Source organism: Pleurodeles waltl, chromosome 12, assembly GCF_031143425.1.
Source record: "Pleurodeles waltl isolate 20211129_DDA chromosome 12, aPleWal1.hap1.20221129, whole genome shotgun sequence".
Taxonomy (NCBI): Eukaryota; Metazoa; Chordata; class Amphibia; order Caudata; family Salamandridae; genus Pleurodeles; species Pleurodeles waltl.
Genome location: NC_090451.1, coordinates 503,741,255 through 503,762,276, shown reverse-complemented (window position 1 = coordinate 503,762,276; position 21,022 = coordinate 503,741,255).

Sequence of the window (21,022 nt, the reverse complement as noted above, 5' to 3'; positions counted from 1 at the left end):
AATGTAAATTAAAGAGTGTGTGAGGAACCCTTAACAAGTGTAAAATGGTTAAAAATCTGTTATTATTCCACGATCGTGCAGTAGCGTCTCATGGCGGCGCTCAGCGCAGCCCCCCCCATGTAACGTCGGGACAGAGTCGCAAACCCTGCCGCAATACAAAAAGAAAAGACAAATAACACATACTGACACATTCGCTCACACTCTCATGCATCTACTCACATATTCACTCTCACGCACTCACTCACAGACCCACTCAGACCCTCATGCACCCATTCACAGACCTGCTCATACTGTCATGCACCCACTCACAGACCCACTCATAGCCACATGCACCCACTCACACCCTCATGCAGCCATTCACAGACCCATACAGACCCCCACATACACACTGACAGACCCACTCACACTCTCATGCATCCACTCACAGACTCACTCAGACTGTCACGCACCCAGTCACATGCCCACTCAGACCTCCACATATGTACTCACAGACCCACTCATACTCTCATGCAGCCACTCACAGACCCACTCAGACCCAACGTATTTACTTACAGACCCATTGACACCCTCATGCACTCAGTCACAGACCCACTCATAGATTCATGCACCCACTCACAGACCCACTCAGACCCACATGCACCCACTCACATGCTCAGACACCCACTGACAGACCCATTCATAAACTCATGCACCCACTCACAGACCCACTCAGACCCTCACGTACCCACTCACAGACCCACTGATACACTCATGCACCCACTCACGTACCTACTCAGACCCTTATGCACCCACCCATTCACACAGCCACTCACACCCTCACACAGTCACTGACATACCCACTTGGACCCTCATATATGCACCACCAGACCCACTCACACCCTCATGCATCCACTCACAGACCCACTCAGATTGTCACGTATGCAGTCATACACCCGCTCAGACCCTTACGTACGCACTTACAGATTCACTCACACCCACTCATACCCTCTGTGAGTGGGTGCATGAGGGTGTGAGTGGGTCTGGTGGTGCATATATGAGGGTCCAAGTGGGTACAAGCATGCACCCACTCACAGACCCACTCCTACCCTCATGCACCTGCTCACAGAACCACTCATACACTCATGCACCCACTCAGGCCCTCATGCACCCACTCACAAACATAGTCAGACCAAGTCACAGTCACTCAGAGTTCTACTGAGACCCTCATGAATCCACTCACAGACCCAGTCCGACTATCATTTATCCACTCAGAGACCCAGTGAGAGTCTCACTCATCCACTCAAAAAAGCACTCAGAATGTCACACGTCCGTTTTAAGACACACTCAAACACTCATGCATCCATTTAGAGCCTCTATTACACTTCCATTGAGGTATTCAGAAATGTGTTGCAACATAGAGAGAGTGAAAGAAATACATATGAAGAATATGTTGCTGTTGTGCATTGTATGTGAACTTTTGGTTTGTGAATCCATGACAGAGTTGTGACTGAAATTTAAAGAAAACAATTTAGAATTTCTTTGAAATTTAAAGACTGTTTGGGATATAGCGTGGCTCTAAAAAGAGCCTTTGTGTTTATTGTGTGTATATCTTTAGTACAGATAAGAGCAGATGTGGAGTTTTAAGTTGCTGAAAAACACTCTGTTGCCTTCATCTGTAAAGTGCACACCATCTCTTGTAAATATGCCATCTATATGAAACTACAGGTTGTTATTGTACATAAAGCCCATGCTATGGTCTCTGGGGAATGCTGAAACTGTTTTATTAACTTGTTTCCTGGCTTTGTCAATCTGTGGACTGAATTGATTTGACCACTTCCATTTCAGCCTCTGGCATATGTTACAGAGCACAAAGGTGCATTAATTAAACACAGGTATCCTTCATTGGGATTTCCACTCCTACCCCAGTCAGTTTTCCCAGGCCATTACTACCACAGTGTACAATCATGAGGTGAGGTGGTTTGCAATCTCTAATGCTTTCAACCAATGGAAGCAATTGCTGCCACTTTAACCCTCTTAGACTAACCCAAGTAATATCCACATTAGGCAAACCCAGGTCCCTGTCAATGCCACTCTTTCTAGCATACTCACCAGACCAAAACACATAGCTGTGAACTACAATTCACACTCTAAACATTTTGAATTGAAGGACTAGTTGCAGATAGGAGCTGGCTGCAGCTGAATTAAGGAGTTCAGAAAATGTGAGGTGCTTAAAATTAAGGGAGCACTTGATTTAAAAAAGCACATATTTCATTCGATGTTCTAAATACAGTGGTAGATAAAAATAAGTTGTGACTAAAAATATTTAGTTACTTAGTGTGCGATTGGTTCTTATTTTTTCTAAAACAAGTATCCCCTTTTTGGATATTCTTAGATTCTGTGATAGTAAACAACACCTGCTAAAGTAAACATGAAAGCTAATCTGCTGCAAACCACAATTTTGTGCACTTTTGAACTACTTTTACAGTATTCTAGAGGAGGGTGCTATGACAGCTGTGAAGAAAGACTTTGGGGGATGGTAGCTGTTAGACCTGATAGCCTTAGAGTGGTCATCCCCCAACTTTTTGCCTGCCTCCCTTGACTTTTCTGACACGATTTTTGCTGGTTTTAGGACTCTGCGCACTTAACCACTGCTAACCAGTGCTAAAGTGCATATATTCTCACCCTTAAACATAGTAACATTGGTTCATTCCCAATTGACATATTTGATTTACTTGTAACTCCCTAGAAAAGTGCAGTACATGTGCCCACGGCCTGTAAATTAAATGCTACTAGTGGGTCTGTATCACTGATTGTGCCACTCACATAAGTAGCCCCTTAACCATGTCCCAGGCCTGCCATTGCAAGGCCTTTGTGTGCAGTTTCACTGCCACTTTGACTTGGCATTTAAAAGTACTTGCCAAGTCATAAACTCCCCTTTTTCCACATATATGTCTCCCCTAAGGTAGGCCCTAGATAACCCATAGGACAGGGTGCTATGTAGGTAAAAGGCAGGACATGTACAAGTGTGTTTTATATGTCCTGGTAGTGGAAAACTCCTAAATTCGATTTCCACTACTGTGAGGTCTGATCCTTTCATAGGATAGCATTAGGAATATCCTCATATACTGTTTGAGTGGTAGATTCTGATCAGAAAGAGGTAACCAGGTCCTATTTAGTATGGCCAGAATGTTAGTATAAAATCCTGCTTATTTGTGAGGTTGAATTTTATATTACTATTTTAGAAATGCCACTTTTAGAAAGTGAGCATTTCTCTGCACTTCAAAACCATCAGTGCCTTACAGCCTGTCTCCAAACAATGTCTGGGCTGAGCTGTTTGACAACTTCCTTGTGCATTTCACCCAGACAACCACAAACACAGGACACTCAGTCACACCTGCACTCATCTGCATACTGAATAGGTCGTCCTGGGCTGGAAGGGTGGATGGCCTGACACTTCCATTTCAAAGGCTAGTGGCCTGCCCTCGCACAGTGGACTCCCAAACCTCCTCCTGGGACACTGGCAGACAGGCCTGTACTGAATGAGGAACTTGTGCACTTTAAAACCACTCTTTGAAATCTCCCCCACTTCAAAGGCATTTTTGGGTAGAGAAACTGAGTCTCTGACCCCACTAACTTAGACACTTCTGGACCTGAACCTGCAACCTGTCAAAGAGGAACTGCCTGGCTGCCCAAAGGACTCATATGGACTGCTTTGCTGAGAAGGATTGCTGCCCTGCGGTTGCCCTGCTACCCTGCTGGCCTCAGACTTGGCTAAGAAGTGCTCTCCAAGGGCTTGGATTGAACTTGTCTCCTGTTTTCTGAAGTCTCAGGGCCAAAAAAGACTTAGGGGGTCATTACAACATTGGCGGTAAAAGCTGCTTACTGCCGTGCAGAAGACCGCCAACATACCGCCGCGGCCGCGGAATTCCGCCACAGCTATTATGACACACATCTCAGAATCTGACAAAATTCAGACACCCACACAAGTCCGCCACACCAAAGGTCAGTGATAAACTGGCGAAAACAAAACCTCCACCTCCACGCCAACAGAAACACGCCCATGCTATTACGACCCACGAATCCACGCGGTGGTCTTTCAACCGCGGTATTCCATTGGCAGTATACACCGCCGCGCTCAAAATACACACACATCTCCAAAACAGGGCCACATTGGACAATTCCAAATACACACACCTGATACACATACACACACCACTCCCACACACCCAACACAATATAAAACACACACCCACATCACCCACAAACCCCTACGACCAAAAATTAGAGACGAAGGCGAGAGAGACAGAGAGCACAGCAACTGAGAACCCCACCACACAGAGGCACTCAACACCATCACCCATACAACATTACACGCACAATACACCACACACCAACCCACATTACCGCACACATCAACACTGACACCACCCCACACATCACCGAAACCACCACATGTCACAACAAAGACACCCCCGGTTTTCCGAGGAGGAGCTCAGGGTCATGGTGGAGGAAATCCTAAGGGTAGAGCCACAGCTATTTGGCTCACAGGTGCAGCACACATCCATAGCCAGGAAGATGGAGCTATGGCGCAGAATAGTTGACAGGGTCAACGCAGTGGGACAGCATCCAAAAAATCGGGAGGACATCAGGAAGAGGTGGAACGACCTACGGGGGAAGGTGCGTTCAGTGGTCTCCAGGCACAACATTGCGGTTCAGCGGACTGGTGGCGGACCCCCACTCCTCCCCCACAACTAACAACATGGGAGGAGCAAGTCTTGACCATCATGCATCGGCCTCGGAGGAGTCGGTGGAGGAATGGACACTGGTAAGTCAAATCTTAACTATCATATCCCCCACCCTACCTGCATGCTATCACACACCCCTACCCTCACCCCCTCCCCTATCACTCCAAATCCTCACTAATGTACTAATAACACAAACCACCCATCCCAAAATCAAGCCCTGCATTACACAACTAAGCATGGTCACCCCTCACCAAAGCATGCTCACTGCACATACCCAGAACAACCCCCTAACCATCATCACACAAACCCACACACAGGAATGCTTGCACTGGGGTACACAAACACCCACCCATTGCACACCATTACACACACACATGCAATAATCATGCTCTTATATTTCTGCAGGACCACTAAGGAACGTCACCACACAGGAGGGTCCAGACATCTCCACTCCACCCACAGAAGAGGCCCACAGTGACGACAGCAGCTCTGCCCTACTGGATCCTGATGACCAGCCCGGACCATCGTGAGCCTCGGGACAGTCGGTTCCCCTTGTACAGGCACAGCCCAACGACGACCTTCCACCCTCTGGTGACACCAGCACAGCACCCACCCAGTGGGCCCATACCTCCGTACCGAGGACACGTCAATCAGCGGTGTGTCCACCACTACAGGGAACCCAGGATAACCCACCACCCCAACAACAGGGACCTGGGGGCAGTGGTAGTGGGCACACGGTCCAGGGGACGGAGGCACAGGAACACAGGGGAACTGGGAGGGCTGCTGTGCAACAGGGGGCGGACAGGCCAAAGGAACCCACCCTCCACGAGGCCCTCTCCTCCATCAGGGGAGCATACCACCACTCCCAGGAGACGATGGCAACGGTCCTGGCCAAGTTTCAGGAGACCCAGCGCATGCAGGAGGAGCAGTATTTGGGGTTCAGGGAAGAGCTCAGGACCATCAGCTCTGCCCTGGGCACCATCGTAGGGGTGCTGAAGGACATACAAAAAACCATGAGGGACACTGTGGCACTCCAAGGGGCCCCTGACACTAGCATGGATGATGAACTGCCCACCACCTCCGCCCACGCTAGTGGACAGGACGCCCCGCCTCAGGTCCCCCACACCAGCACCCCACCCCCTGCAGACAGACAACCACCCCGCAAGCGGTCCCTGAGATCCAGGAACAGGACAGAGCAAGATGGCAAGACCCCCGCCAGGAAATGAGACCACCCTGATTGTCCTCCCACTGTCCCACTTTGTTACCCTGTCCATACTTTAACTGCCCCAGCTCCACTTCCTATGCCCATATGGGCAGTGCACCTGTGTGACCAATAGACTGGACTCTGCCATGGACATTCCTCCACCGTCCCCCATCACCATTTTTACAACCCCCCCTCCATTTTTGAGCACTTAAATAAGCACCCTTGAACCACAAAACAATCTGGAGTCAGTCTGTGATTTGGTCAATTTGTATTATCAATGCCAGTGTCAAAATGCGTTCCCAATTGTAAAGCCAACATACCTATGTCACACATCACAAGTCCATGAAGGATGCAAGCAGATGACACCCGTTGGTAACCACACCTGTGAAACCGTAATGGAAAGGTACAACTCAGTGACCAAATACTGCTATTAAATAACAGACAGGCTAGAGGTAGAAGTGTGAAAGTGAATGTAATGTGAAAAAAAGTTTTTCTCACCTGTGTGTCACTGGAAATATTGCTGTATGACTGACTCCCTGTTGTCTATGTCTTCTTCTTCAGCTTCCTCCTCATCACTGTCCACAGGCTCCACAGGCTCCACAGCTGCCACAACACCGCCATCTGGACCATCCTCCTGCATAAAAGGCACCTGGCGTCGCAAAGCAAGATTGTGAAGCATCGAGCAGGCGATGATGATCTGGCACACCTTCTTCGGTGAGTAGAATAGGGAACCACCTGTCATATGGAGGCACCTGAACCTGGCCTTCAGGAGGCCGAAGGTGCGTTCGATCACCCTCCTAGTCCGCCCATGGGCCTCATTGTAGCGTTCCTCTGCCCTGGTCCTGGGATTCCTCACTGGGGTCAATAGCCAGGACAGGTTGGGGTAACCAGAGTCCCCTAATAGCCATACACGGTGCCTCTGGAGTTGACCCATCATATAAGGGATGCTGCTATTCCGCAGGATGTAGGCGTCATGCACTGAGCCAGGGAACATAGCATTTACCTGGGAGATGTACGGGTCTGCCAAACAGACCATCTGTACATTCATGGAATGATAACTCTTCCGGTTCCTGTACACCTGTTCACTCCTGTGGGGGGGGGACCAGAGCTACATGGGTCCCATCAATAGCACCTATGATGTTGGGGATATGTCCAATGGCATAGAAGTCACCTTTCACTGTGGGAAAATCCTCCACCTCAGGGAAAACAATGTATCTCCTTACGTGTTTCAGCAGGGCAGACAATACTCTGGACAACACGTTGGAAAACATAGGCTGGGACATCCCTGATGCCATGGCCACTGTTGTCTGAAAAGACCCACTAACAAGGAAATGGAGCACTGACAGCACCTGCACGTCGAGGGGATTCCAGTGGGATGGCGGATTGGTGACATCAGGTCTGGCTCCAACTGAGTACATAGTTCCTGGATAGTAGCACAGTCAAACCTGTAGGTGATGATTAAATGTCGCTCCTCCATTGTCAACAGGTCCACCAGCGGTCGGTACACCGGAGGATTCCGCCATCTTCTCAAATGTCCCAGTTGACGGTGCCTAGGAAGGACAACAGCGACCACAGAGTCAACAAATTCACAGGTATCTACCCACAGATACACAGAACACGACACCAAACACAAAACCCTTCCTGTATGTGTGTTGAGTGTAGGCCTAGCTATGTGTGACGCAGTAGTAAATGAAGCCATGTGGGCCCCTGAAATGGCGGCTGCCTGACCTCTAAACTGGGACAATGGGAATGTGAGGTCACTGCGCTGGCGTTGTACCCCGTTGCTGAAGGCGGTGGTAGAACGCGGCGCAATGCTGCATTGGTTAACAGCGTCCTATGGGTCCCAGGAGCCAATGACGAAGTGCGCCGGCGGTGATGATACGCACCACCGCGGACGTGACCGCAATTTTCTATCTGTTCAATCACTCGATACCTGATCTTCGACAGGAGAGGACCTACACTGCAAGTGCTGCTGTGACCTTGGTCTGGAAGAGACAATGGCTGCTGCGTCTGGAGAAAGGGCCCCTGCCTTCACTGCTCAGGAGTTGGAGAAGCTAGTAGACGGGGTCCTCCCCCAGTACACGCTACTCTACGGTCCTCCAGACCAACAGGTAAGTACACAGGGAGCACGTTGTATGGGCTAAGCCTGGGTGGAGCGGGCTGGTTGTAAGAGGGAAGGGGGCAGAGTTCAGGGAAGATGAATGCATGTGCCACATGGCAAGGGTAGGGATGGGGGCCACTCACATCGGCGGTGCAGTTGGTAATTACTTCTCTTCTTCCCTTGTGCATGTCATGTAGGTCAGCGCCCACCAGAAGAAGGACATTTGGCGTGCCATCGCCAAGGAAGTCCGGACACTGGGGGTCCACCAGAGACGGGGCACCCACTGCCGGAAAAGATGGGAGGACATTCGCCGCTGGAGCAAGAAGACGGCGGAGGCTTATCTGGGGATGGTCTCCCAACGTGGGAGGGGTGCCCGTCGCCCCATGACCCCCCTGATGTTCCGGATCCTGGTGGTGGCCTACCCAGAGTTGGATGGGCGCTTGAGGGCATCACAGCAGACACAAGGGGGTGAGTACACTCTCATTCTGGGGACTTGGCACGCAGTTGAGGGGTCTGGGTGGGGGAGGAGGGCTGTGGGTGTACCTAGGCCAGGCAGAAATAGGTAGGCTAGGCCCCTCCGTAATGCAGGGCATGTGGCACTCCACCCCACCTCAGTAGTGGGCCAAGTACAGGTATAAGATGCCCCTGTGGCATCCATGTGGGCAGATGTCCACCATAGCCATGTAGGCCATATCCCAGCAATTGCATCTGTAGAGGCCAAGAGCACGGCGTAGTGCAGGGGGCTGCTGTGTCTGTATTGTCCGCCAACGGTAGCGGTAAGCCATGCACTCAACCTGTCTTTATTCTGTCATCCCCTCCCCCTTTTTCTGCTCTTTCTGTTCTTTTGTGCATCAGCATCATCAGGCGGAGGTACAGTGGCACGAGGGAGCTGCATCCCACATGGCCATGGAGGGCTACACCACGAACTCTGAATGCACCAATGGGACGGAGGGCGAGGGGAGCTACACGTCGGTCACTGGATCACCAACCAGCAACACTGACTCGTCCGCCGATGGGAGCTCCCTTGTGGTGGCGGCACCATCTGTGCCCCCCACTTCTACAGGTACAGCCGCCACCTCCACTACCAGCACCGCCCTCCCAGCAGCCCCTCAGCGTTCGCCCCGTGCTCGCTTACCCAGGAGGGTGGGCATCACCTTCGCCCCAGGCACCTCAGGCCCTGCCCCAGTCACCCCTGCTGCCCTCAGTGAGGAGGCCATTGACCTCCTCAGGTCACTCACTGTTGGGCAGTCTACCATTGTGAATGCCTTCCAGGGTGTAGAAAGGGAGTTGCAACACACTAATGCATTCCTGGAGGGCATTCATTCTGGTCAGGCTGCCCATCATCAAACCCTGCAATCTCTGGCCTCAGCACTGATGGCAGCCATTGTCCCTGTCTCTAGCCTCCCCTTCCAACTTCCTCCAACCAGACCCAATCCCCTGTACCCCAGCCTGTCCCAAGCACACCATCAGACAAGCATGCATACACCTCAACACCCAAAAGTAGCTCAGGCAAACATAGGCACCACACAACCCACAGGCACTCACACAAGCATCACCCACATGCAGACACAACAACATCCACTGCCTCCACTGTGTTCCCCTCCTCGTCGTCTCCCTCCTCCCTCCCAGTATCGTCTATACTCTCACCTGCATGCACTACATCTACAGGCACTAGGACTCGCACCAGAACACCCAGCACCACACCCCGCTCACCTGCACTCACCACCCCCACTCCTATTTACACGTCCCCTGTGTCCTTTCCCATTGTGTCTGTGACGCCCCCTCCCAAAGTACACAAATGCGGGCACACACACACCCAACATCCATCCACCTCACAACAGCCTTCAGTACCTGCACCTGCACCCAAAACACCTAAAGTGACATCTCCTACAACCACCTCCTCTTCCTCCACTCCCAGACCCCCTCCAGCTACCCATCCCAGTGTTCGTCAGAAACTGTCCCTCTGCAACATTGACCTCTTTGCCCCCACCCCCACCCCTCCAATTCATCAGTCCCGTCGTAGTGCCTCAGCCAAAAAGACTCCAGTACCAGTGGTGCGTGTTACAGGTCTGTGGAGTGCACCGGCCACCAGGGCAGGCAGTGTGGCACGGAGCCAAGGCACTGCCAGTCCACCCCCTGTAAAGCTTCTCAAGTTGGAAAGTGGTCGACGGACCGGGTGAAGACTCCTGGAGGCAAAACTACTCACAAGGGTCCCAGGGAGATTGCAGAGTCAGCTGTGACTCCTCCAAAGGTGGGGAAGGGCCTGAAGAAGTCTGCACAGCCTGGTGTGAGCAGCATGGCGGAGAAGGGCTGCATCCTTCCCGGCGTCCGGGATTCCACCGCCAGCACCGTCGTCACTGTTCAGGAGACCACCACCACCGCCGGAGTCATTGCCCAGGAGGGCACAAGTATCATCACTGGTCAGAAGACCACCGCCGGAGTCATTGCCCAGGAGGGCACAAGTATCGTCACTGGTCAGGAGACCACCGCCACCGCCGGAGTCATTGCCCAGGAGGGCACAAGTATCGTCACTGGTCAGGAGACCACCGCCGGAGTCTGTCTCCCGCCGGAGTCATTGCCCAGGAGGGCACAAGTATCGTCTCTGGTCAGGAGACCACCGCCGGAGTCATTACCCCAGGATGGCACAACTATCGTCACTGGTCTGGAGAACACCGCCGGAGTCAGTGCCCAGGAGGGCACAGATATCGTCACTGGTCAGGAGACCACCGCCGGAGTCATTGCCCAGGAGGGCACAAGTATTGTCACTGGTCAGGAGACCACCGCCGGAGTCATTGCCCAGGAGGGCACAAGTATCGTCACTGGTCAGGAGACCACCTCCACTGCCGGAGTCAGTGCCCAGGAGGGCCCCGGCTGCCACAGCCCCGCTGGGCAATGAGGGACCGTCATGCCACACACCAATGCATAGGTCAGAGACCGCCATTGCAAAGCACCGCTGAACAGGGCAAGCACCGCTGAAAAGGCCAGAGACCGCCATGGCAAAGCACCACTGAACAGCCCAGAGACCGCCATGCCAAAGCACCGCTGAACAGCCCAGAGACCACCATGGCAAAGCACCACTGAACAGGGCAAGCACCACTGAACAGCCCAGAGACCGCCATGGCAAAGCACCGCTGAACAGGGCAAGCACCGCTGAACAGCCCAGAGACCGCCATGGCAAAGCACCGCTGAACAGCCCAGAGACCGCCATGGCAAAGCACCGCTGAACAGGGCAAGCAGCGCTGAACAGGGCAGAGCACCGATGCAGAAGTAAAAGACTGCCACATCAAGCATCGTTATCCCATGTACAGCTGGGACAGTGACGGGACAGGAACTGTCACGGGGATCCTAATCCAGTCCAGGCACCATTCCCCCTCCAGAACCAGTGGAGAGATCCATCCACTTCGTCTGTCCTTAACAGGATGACGCACTCTGGGCACCAGTCCCCCTCCAGAACCAGTGGAGGCTGTTATCCACTTGAGAGACTGTGGCTTTGCACTCCCCAGGATAATGCAGTGGGCAAACCACCCATTGTAGAGACTTGAGAGACTGTGGCTTTGCACTCCTCAGGACAATGCAGTGGGCAAACCACCCACTGTAGAGACTTGAGAGACTGTGGCTTTGCACTCCCCAGGATAATGCAGTGGGCAAACCACCCACTGTAGAGACTTGAGAGACTGTGGCTTTGCACTCCCCAGGTTGAAGCAGTGGGCACACCACCCACTTGAGAGACTTGAGAGACTGTGGCTTTGCACTCCCCAGGATACATCAATGGGCATGGAGCCCCGTCGTGGATGTGGCGTGGTGCTGTAATCCGGCTGAGGTGCCTCCCCTTCCCTTCCCCCTGAGGTGCCTGTTGTATTTCTCTCTGATGCCCCGGCAGTGTTCTCTCCGTTTGTGGACAGGTATCTTGTGTGGGCCTCGCCCATGCATTTTTGGCCCAGTGGTGCACGGACATTGAGATGTGCATATCTGCACTACTTCTCGTAACGTATATACTTTTGAATGTGTTTATATCTATCTGTATATATTTGGTACATGTATTTTGATACATTACAATGTTTGAACTGATTTCGGTTTGTCTTAGCATTCTTCCGGGGGGGGTTGTGGGTTGTTACTGTGATGTTTGGAAATGCATTGGTGTGTGTGTTGTAATGTACAAGGGTTGGGGTGGGGGTGTTGCGTGTGTGTCCCCCTGACTTTTGCCTCCCCTACCCTATGTGCAGTACTCACCGTTGTCTTCGCCGCCGCAGGCGCTGGTGTTCGTAAATGAGTAGGAAGACAAGGGCTGGGAGGATTTGTAATTTCGGCTCCATGGTGTCCTCCTTCCTCGAGGGATGTGTTAAGGTGAGTGTTTTCCCATTGCAAAAGCTGTTTCCGCCGTGTTTTTATCCACGGGGAATCCGCCCCGGAAAAGGTGGCGGATTGGCGGGTTGCAATACTGTGGGCGGTACATTGTCTTCCACCTGTCTGTTGGCGGTGACCGCCGCGCTGCTTGTCTGTACCGCCGTGGTGGTCAGAGTGTTAAAGTGGCTGTCTTTGTTGGCGGTCATAATTCCCTTTTTTTGTCCGCCGGCCTGTTTGCGGTATTACCACCGCTTTAACACCGACCGCCAGGGTTGTAATTACCACCTTAATGTCTTCAGGAAACTCCTTGTGCACTGAACAGCGACGCACGGCCTGCAGAAATGACGCACAGCCTGCCTTGCGACCGAGAAATCACGCACAGCCGAACCAGAATGACGCAGCCATGACTTCCCGAGTGGAAATTTGATGCAGCAACTGCCTTGCAACAGAACATTCAGTGCAGCGCCTACCGGATTGACGCAATGCCTGTGCCTTCTTCCAGCGCATCCAGGATTTCCCTGCATCGTCCCTTGGCATCAAAAATATCCCCGCATTGCAGTGAGGAACCAAGACTGTTCGCCGAAAAATAATGCAAGCTCCTTGCAACGTGAAAAGAAACAACGCAACATCTCTACTGCGTCAGAAAAAATGCGACGCACGCCTTATTTTTCCACGCTTCTCCTCCTCTGCGGTCTCCGTGCGTGTTATTCTTGATGCAAACCAGGTACTTTGTGTAACCAAAAGACAACTATTGATTTCTGAGATTTAAGACACTTTTTAAACTTGCAAAAGGGATATTTCAACTTGTGCTTATTGAATCTTTGTTGTTTTGACCTTATTTTATTCAGATAAATATCTGAGGCCCCGCGAAAGACGGCGGATGAAGCGGGGGAGCCCATGACGGGAGGAGAGCGACAGGGGGATCGCGAGGATCCCACCCACTACTGCTGCGGAGGCGCGTCCCCAAGTGAAACCCAGGCTGGGAGCACACTGGCAGCTGAGAGCCACGTGCACACGGGGGAAACCTGCTCCCCGTATGCTAAGACCACTAAAGGGTGCAGGAAATTGGGGGCAATTTAATTAACAAACCCCCCACCACCATCCAACATGGCTGGCGAGACCCCCCCCCTCGCAACGTTGAACTCTAAGGGGAGGAGGAAAGGAGAGGAAGGAACCATAAATCGCGTCCTGCAGACTAACGAGGAAAACACAGAGATGCAGGGGCGCAAGCCCACCCCCATAACGACAACCAACTGGCCCAGATCATGGGAGGGGGCTCTCCTATGCCGAAAATCCCTTGCCAGGCTCGAGGACAGCCGTCGAATGGAGGAACGAGCGCGGACTCTCCTTCAGAAGGCTCTGAAAAACCTAGAACTACCTGGAGGGCTCCCCAAAATAAAACAGAATAGCAGACGACAGGTAAATAACTGGAGAAACACCACCTACACAGTCCCCGCAGCATAGAAACAATAGGAGTGATAAACCCTGCAACCAGGAAAAGAGCGGGCCCTCACATTACTAGCTTGAAGGGGAAAAGTGGCTGAAGGCACCCCCGACCCTGTCTCCATCTTCCGCTCCTTTGCGACATCTGAGGCCTCGGCTTCCCCACCGCGCTCACTCCCTGAGAAAAGGCGACGAGCCTTAAAGACACCGAAGAGACCCCCCCGAAACTCCAACAAAGAGTAGCAGATCCTCTACCAACTCAAACATAACACCCCCGCGTCTAATCTAATGACTCCTTCATCAATGGGGAAAACCAAAAGACACGAAGAGCAGAACTGGGACGAGACCGCAAGCGCTAAACCCACTAACCACCCCACAAAATCATATCCCCCAGATGATTTGTCACAACAGGAAACAACACTGGACACGGTTCTCCTGGCCATTATAGACTCTCGCGAAGCGCTAGAGAAGAAAATAGATAACTTAGCAATGGACCTTACATTACTGAGAGATGACCATCGCAAACTAAAGGAGAGAGTAGGAACCAACGAAAAATCTCTCGCGGCGGCGACTTTAACACAAAATTCAACAACCGCTGAACTCATGGTCCTCGCCTCCCGCATTAAAATCTTAGAAACCAGAGCGCAAGATGCTGAAAACCGCGCACGCAGGAGTAACTGGTTGGGATACCAGAACGAACAGAATCATCAGCAGACAGTATGGAATCCTTTTTAGAAAACTGGATTAAGACCACAGTGGCCCCGGAGGGCCTCTCAGCATTCTTTGCAATAGAAAAAGCCCATAGGGTTGCAAACAGAATGCCGCCCCCAGGAGCTAGACCACAGCCAATAGTGGCTAAGTTACTACATTACAAACACAGAGACTATATTCTCTCACAAACACGTCAGCTTGGAGAGATCACATGTAACAACCAACAGATCATGATTTTCCCGGACTTCACCAGTGAAGCAAAAGTACAAAGGGCCTCTTTAAATGACTCCAAACGTGCACTACGCGAGAACGGCATAAAATATGCAATGCTCTTCCCAGCTAAGCTCCGGGTGGAACACGATGGTAAAACACACTTCTTTCCATTGCCGCAACTAGTATGGGAGTAGCTGGAAGCCCAGAATATAACCAATCTGACTCATCCCTCTAGAACCCCACGCAAACCTGGTAGGAAACCAGCAGATCCACCAAACGAACCACGGAAGCAGCCCCACCAAGGCACCAATCCCTCCGCGAGATGCAGTAGAAGCAGCAGCAGCTTTGAGCAGGGGAACCAGCCCTCGACCGCAAACCCCGGACAACGTCTTGGACCTTGACTCAGGCTGCGGGGGTTCCTCAACATCACGTGACACCTTAACAAGTCTGCCCAAAATCACACCAGGCACCGCAGAGGAGAGTATCTAATCGCTATCTACGAAGATTAAGCTTTGTATGAGTACTAGCACGATCTGAGCCTACACATATAAGACACTATCTCCCCTCCTGTTCGCTATGGCAGTAGAGACCCTCGCACAAACAGCGAGATCTAGGAAGTGCTATGAGGGTATATTAATCAACAATAGAACACACCACATAGCATTATATGCAGATGACATGCTAATATTTCTTAAAAATCTGGATACAGGTTTACCAGGGGCAATAGATATGCTGGAAAGTTTCGGTAGGGCTTCTGGTCTCCGAATTAATTGGAGAAAGTCCACCATCTTTCCACTAACTGTGGGCACTCCCGAGCCCGCGGACACCAGAGGTCTTCCCTGGTCCCTGAATACATTTAAATACTTGGGGATCAACATATCCCATAAAGTAGAAGACCTCCTAGAGGGAAACGTACAGAGAGCAATTAGAGGACTCAAAGCTAATATGCAATTCTGGAACACACTTCCCCTGACTGCCTTTGGGAGAGTTGCCCTGCTTAAAATGATAGCACTGCCCAGGTTATTATATTACTTCTCCACCATCCCACTAATAATCCCAAAAAGAGTGTTCAAAAACATAGACTCCCTAATTGTGAATTTTATATGGCGATCGAACAGTCGCAGAATTGCACTTAGCACCCACCAGAGGCCCACCTTAGAAGGTGGCTTAGCTGCACCAAACTTGGAGATCTATTACTGGGCAGGGCAACTACAATGGATAACAAGGGTAATCAGCGAGTCCCCCTAAACTGTCCACTAGAAAATATTTTAAATATCCTACTGAACCCAAAAAAAAAAAAACAGCTCCCATTAGAATGGGAGGCGCCAAGACACTTCTGGGATCAATTCCTAAAACGCACATGCACAATAACCCCCTATACACCTGAGATCCCCCTAATAGCTTTAAATCTCATCCCGAGGGGACACATCATAGTACACACTAGCAAAATGATAAGGTATAATATCACGAAAATGGGAGATTTGTTCAGCAACTGTAAATCTGCGATTACGTGGAACTACAAGAACGGTTTAATCTCCCCTCGGGCTTGTTCCTCACCCACACTGCCCTAATTAACACTATCCAAAAACTATGGGGCACAAAATCAAGTGAACCAGACATACACGAAGGCTGCCACCTCCTCTGCTCACTGGGAGACCAGAAAGGGGGGGTATCGAGAATATATAAATCCCTACAAAGCGGCACCTGTTTACCAATGAATAAACTTAGATCCAAATGGCAGACTGATCTAGACACTATTCTAGAGGATACTCAATGGGCCAGAATCACCTCCCACATTTACTCAGTATCCAGGAACGCAAGGTTCAAACTGATAAACTTATATATCTATCATAGAGCCTACTTGGGCCACAATTGCTTACCTAATTTTACAATACGAATAATTCTAAATGCCCCCGATGTGAAGAACCATCAGCAGACCTACTACACATGTTATGGAACTGCCCGAAAATTAAACTCGTACTGGACCGAAGTTTTCAGGAAAATAACCTCCAGCACAGAAAACAATCTCGCCTACCCCAATAGTTGCAATATTGGGGGATTTCCCTCGCCCTTCAGCTAAAAAAATAACCAATAGTTTCATAGACCTGGCGCTGATACTAGCAAAGAGAGAAATAACCTTGCACTGGAAGGACCCGGGGAGCCCCCTAGTGGACAGGTGGCAAAATGCGTTAGTGAAATGGCCCGAAACCGAGAGCACGGTACTACTGAAAGAAGCACTGCAAGGTCAAAAGCCTAGAGACAATGCCAAACACTGGGACTCGCTGCTGGATAATCTAAAGACAATGGATGCTTCCACTTCAGAGGATAATACTTCTGACTCAGATTCGGACTCCGAACAGACAACTACTACCACAACATAAAAACACCAAGGAACACTGACTAATCCCCTGGCAGCAGAGGAATGTTGTAATAAGAATATTAGATGACGGACAAAGTGTGAGATGGGGGAGGGGGGTTAGAACACACAGTTGGGACTAATCTAGCATCTGTATTTGTTAAGCGCAACAATCCTTGGTTAAAAGCAATAAAAGATATATTTAAAAAAAATAGAAGGTAGACAGTAGTGCATGCAATGTCATGTTGACTGTGGCACTTATGTAGCCACTGCAAGGGAGAAATAGATGTTCCTGCTTAAAAAGACGCTTAGAAGCAAAGACTGATGGATAATTTTGAATAAGACATTGTAAAGTTTAATAACAGCTTGTTCTGAAAGAGCAAACTATGTTTGCATGTGCTGTAGACGCACTCACTATGAAAGTCAATCACAAAATATTGTGTAGTTTCCAAAACTGAAGGGGAAAACAGAGAAAAATAGCAAGAATTTGGCTGCTTATTTATTTGTAGAGGAGCATTTTGACTTGTCCATTCAACAAGTTATATGCAAGCATTGCTATGATGAGGTAAAGGATCAGAAAACACTAGCTAGAGCAGTACATAACAGGTTAGAATTTGTGACTATTCCAGAACAATTACGAGGCTATATGAATCTATCCTTATACAATCTGTACACCCTTTTCAAGTGATTATGCGATTGGAACCAAAGACAGGTACAATGTATCCAACACAGTTATTGAAAGGCCTTAAAGGAAGAGTAGTGTATTTGCCATTAGACTTTAACAAAAAACATTGAAACTGTAGGAATAGACAAAGACAATAAAGAACCACTTATTATCCTTGTAAATGGTGTGCCGGCTAAGAATAAAACAATTTAGCAAAAGTTAGTTGATGTTAACAAAGTAAAACAAGCAACATTATACCTAGTACAAAATAATGTTTGTTATACAAATGTTAGAGTGGAACCTAATGTCCTAATGTTGATGATGAAAGTTTGCCAGGAAGTGGACAAATAGAAAAAGTAGATCCATCTAAATCAGAGTATATTTATGAGCACTACTGCATACATCCATCACATTCCAATGAAGTCACTGGTGATTCTGTTGACCTTTTTCAAACAGAGGAAGCTAAAGGAGCTCCCATGAATGTGTGGAAAAAAAGGTTTAGAGGCTTGCTGTTTTCCCCACTTCTTACCCATTGGAGTAGGAGGTTGGTATAATGACCGGGCCATACAAATACCAGAAGCTGAATACAAATCACCACGACTATATGCAGAGGATCCAAGACAGTATATCCCATACATATTTCACCTTCTATTTGAGAGTGACTTGTTTGGACTTTCATATGCAGAGAATCACATTCTAAAAACAGGAGTTAATATTCAAAATATGTCTGCAAGAGATATTGTTAACAAAGTTTAAGAAAAGGACGAAAACTTAGAATCTAACTTAATTCATTTAATGACATTCCAATGTGGCACCAACGAATATTGGTTCCGTCATCATAGAGAACTGAAGTGTATGCTGAGAAACTTATGACCACCAACCTAGTTTTTGACACTGAGTTGTGCAGAGTATGTGTGGGATGATATTATTCAGTTCTTGAAAGAAGCAAGCTCTAATCTAAAAGATATCAGTTTGAAGATAGCTGGAGAACTGTGCTCATTAGATCCTGCTAACGTTTGCAGATATTTTAACCACAGGTTCCAAGCTATGATTGCTTTTATCTGCCACAAAAGCAAAAGCAATCCTCCTCTTGGAGAAGTAACTAATTTTTAAAGAGTACCATGCAAGAGGTGCTCCTCACATTCACATGCCACTGTGGAGCAGAAACGGATGAGTCTGTTTTGTCTTTTATAGAACATTATGGGGGTCATTCTGACCCAACAGGCTGGCGGTGCTCCCGAGGGCATTCTGACCGCGGCGGTTCAGCCGCGGCCAGAAAGGGTAAACCGGCGGTCTCCCGCCGGTTTACCACTGCCCTTGTGAATCCTCCATGGCTGCGGAGCGCGCTCCGCAGCCATGGGGATTCTGACACCCCCTACCGCCATCCGCCAGGAACAGGATGGCGGTAGGGGGTGCCGCAGGGGCCCCCGTAAGAGGGCCCCACAAAGTATTTCAGTGTCTGCTAAGCAGACACTGAAATACGCGACGGGTGCAACTGCACCCGTCGCACCCCTGCAACTACGCCGGCTCAATTCTGAGCCGGCGTCCTCGTTGCAGGGGCATTTCCTCTGGGCCGGCGGGCGCTCTTTTGGAGAGCGCCCGCCGGCCCAGAGGAAATGTCTGAATGGCCGCCGCGGTCTTTTGACCGCGGTGCGGTCATTCAGCGGCGGTACCTTGGCGGGCGGCCTCCGCCGTCCGCCAAGGTCAAAATGACCCCCTATGTCATATGTACTATACCAAAACAGACTGATGAAAAGGGTCTCAGAGAGCAAGTTTTGCATTTTCAAACATATAGATTTGGGAAGTACTATGGTCGTACATACAGGTCCAAAGAAAAAATGTATACAAGATGTCAATTTGGATTTCCAAGACCTGCATTTCAATACGAAGGGTAAACAGCTTTTTGTCTTCAGTCAGACATACGCTAACATGGAAATCACCAAAGAACACATACAACTTAAATTGAAGTGAAGATTGCAAATATATCAATGACTACAATCCTGTGATTTTAAAAATGTGGAATGCTAACATGGACATTCAATTTGTTGCAGATAACTCCTTCGCTGTAGCTGGATATGTGACATCATACATCAGAAAATCTGGAAAAACAGATGAAGGAGATGTGGGAGGAGATTTCTGCAGAGAAGACACTTAGCAAGAAGTTTTATTCTTTCAGCTAGAAAATGCTTTCCCATGGGAAATGGGGCCCTATAAATCCTGTGATGGGTTGGGTTCGGCTAGTTTGTTCTTGAAAATCAAAAGGAATTGTCTGGGTGAGTCTTGGTCTATCTACTACAAGAAACAGAGTATTGAAGCCTTTCCCTGAAATTCAGTGCCTGGCAGAGTATGAACCAGAAAGTACAGACATTGTAAATTCAAATATCTTGGAAGCGTGCTATCCAAGAAGAAGTCCACATCTAGAAGACAAGTGCCTTTATGAACTACAGATACATAAGTAGTGTAAGTGAAAACAGAGAAGAAGGAAAATATGTAGTTTGTGGATGTGATTGATGCTTCTGGAAACATAAAAAAACAAAATTTAATTCACCATCAAAAACTCAGCTCTCAAACTCCTGAGAAAAAATAATGTTTCTATTTAGCACTTCTTCAAATACTCAAACCTTGACACACTGAATTGGAATTACTTGGAGATAATGACTACTATGAAGATTGTTTTAATGATGTCAAAGATACCATTCAGTGTCCCATGTTCAAAAACTACATACAAATGGTAAATGATGAGATACAACAGGAAAATATGATTGCCGCTGAGGTAACTAGGGATAGTTCTCAAAGCAGCTAAAGTTCAGCACCTTCAAGTCAGGATCCTCTTGGACAAACTGTGATTGAAAATGAAGCTGCAATACCTATGAATGAAGTGGAAACTGCTATGGAACAAGCTACATAGGAATCTGTAGATCTGGAAAAGTTAGTTGGACGACTCAACAACAAACAGAAATACATTTATATTGAACTTAAAGACAAAATAGAACATGTATTTGTTCATGAGAAGAAAGACTGCAATTGCTTGTCATTCAATCCAATATTAAAGCTGCTACTGGAAGAAAACACTTTTTAATTATCTACATACCTACAGAAGACTACAGTTTTTAACCTATTGTGTGTAATAACAGCACCTACTGGATTAGCAGCACACAATATCAAGGGAATAACATTACATAGACTACTTATGCTACCAGTAGAACATGATAATAAACTGGAACACCAAACGTTATCTGGTGAAGCTTCTTATGAGGTAGCA